We start from the raw sequence: 2,311 nt of genomic DNA, 5'->3' as shown, positions 1-2,311 counted from the left end.
ATGTCATGACGCAAGCAGCCACTACTATAAAACCTGATAAGTCAATGATTTTAAAATTTATTATTAACATAATTATCTAATTTTATTACAGGAGAAACATATAATAATTAAGATTTTTATTAGTGCTATTTAAAATAGATTTGATTTTAAATAAATCGTGCATTTAATTAGTTATTTGAATAGTTAAGTATTTATGCATTACCTCCAAATCCCATGACAATAGGCCCAGCGTATGAAAGGTTATTGAGGTGAAACCCCCTAGCCTCATCTTTAACCGACACGGTTGCATTGCCACGTATCTCTTGCGCCACGGACAATATGTCTGCGTAGTAACCTAAAACACATACAAAAGTTATAGCAAATCAAACATAATTACTTAACTACTTTTTTTATACTACGTCAGGCATTGTTGGACTATTGTGTGGATAAAATCAAAAGTCAGTAATAACAAATACCTAAAAAAATCACTTTAATATTAGTTTTAAAACAGAATAAACTATATTAAACCATTGTTACTTAATTTTTACTCGACTTTTGCATATGCGTTTTGTAAAATGACATTCAGTGACAATGTAAATTCTTTTGTAACATGCACGAGCCGGCATCAGCGCGGCCCGGAAGCGGCGCGGCGGCCGGAAGCGTCAGCAAGCGCTGGGAGCCCAGTGTCGATCCGGCTCCAGCCACACTTCCGGCACGATTTAATTACAATTCGAAACTATTACATACATTTGTAGTAAACCTAGTAAAATTAATATTTAAGTAGGAAAAATTCCGCCTACTCGATGCGAGAGTGCTACATATGTAGGAGTGCAGTAGTATAAGTCCGTCTGGGAGCGCGTGTACAAATCAAATGCACATTTTAATTAAAATAATTAAAGAACGTCTCATGAGAATTTCATTGAAGCAAATGTTTACACCAGCTTTTAACATTTTTTCTAATTAAAATTATCTTATCTTAATTAAAATTTCTGTTACGCTTTAATTTTGATAAATAAATTAGATTTTAGGTATGTTAAACGCCAAAGAAGTTATAGGCATTTATAATATTTACATTTTTTCATGTTGATATACTATGTAGGCATTTGTAGCACTATTGAGTTTAAGTTAACATATCTAGAACATATTGAATTGTGTCAACACGAGCTCGGTGCTGTCGGTACATGGCATTTCCAGGTTAACTAATTTCAATGAGATTATGATAAATTTATTTACTTGCACTTCAATTTCTTATATGAAATTTACTTTTGCACATTACGCTAATACTGGAATTTGAAAGGGGTAGACATGTTTTTTATTTGTTTACATTTAGAAAGTTCATGAAGTAATGATTTGCTTAGATTTGTTTGCCCGTGTCACTATGACTTCTTAGAATACATGATTTTATTTTAAAGTGTTGGGAATTCGTTATGTATTAATAGAAACAGTTTTGTGTGTGTCTTATAGCAGGGAATTTTGGCAGATGGTCATTAAGGCGGGCATTATTATTAGAAAACCATAGTACCTATGACCGCCATAGCGGAGCCGAGCAGCATGAGTAGCAGGCCGGCGGAGAGTGCGCGGCACGCGTGCCACAGGCACTGCGAGCTCATCTTGCCGCGGACCACCTGCAAAATGCCAACATGTAACGTGTCTACTCTTACGTACAACTATATTATGTAGGTCAGCTGTGTGTACGTCACATTTAAGAAAGATTCTCTTTTTTAACAAGCTTGTATCGAATTCGTTATTCGTTCGTTCTTCCGAGCTTTACACAACAACAGCCAATTTTGTGCTTACTATAGGTATGTGTGAAACTATAAAAACGTTCTGGAATCTGAGACACATTTTGGTGTCACGTGGTCAAGTGTCATAACACGCGCCGACGAAATGTGTAAACAAGTCATAATAACTTTTATTACATAACATTATTATAGTACATACTCACCGAGTATTTTCTTATAATTAGTCTCTAATTGGCATTTATCTTACTATGTTACTAGGTGCTATGTTAAAATATATGTAAGTGTTCGCGGTAAAGGAGGTTCCCTGTACACTCGATCCAAGTTATCGAATATTCGCAGGGGAGGGGGAAGAGTACATAAATATCCGATTAAATTTCCATTCATCCGTCACTTACGCGGATGATAATAGTTTTAATGTATTCATCGAAGCGAGTTGCGTGCGCAACAAGTCCTCAGCCAACTGTTGAGTGAGCTTTCAACGGCCACTTAAAACATCATCTATTTTTTTGTTTAAACTATGTATTAATTGATTGCTGTCATAGACGTTTTCTTGGAAATGAAATAAAAGAGTCGCAAGTTAATGACAACTG

Source organism: Papilio polytes, unplaced genomic scaffold, assembly GCF_000836215.1.
Source record: "Papilio polytes unplaced genomic scaffold, Ppol_1.0 DF821067.1, whole genome shotgun sequence".
Lineage (NCBI taxonomy): Eukaryota > Metazoa > Arthropoda > Insecta > Lepidoptera > Papilionidae > Papilio > Papilio polytes.
This window is presented reverse-complemented; position numbering follows the sequence as displayed.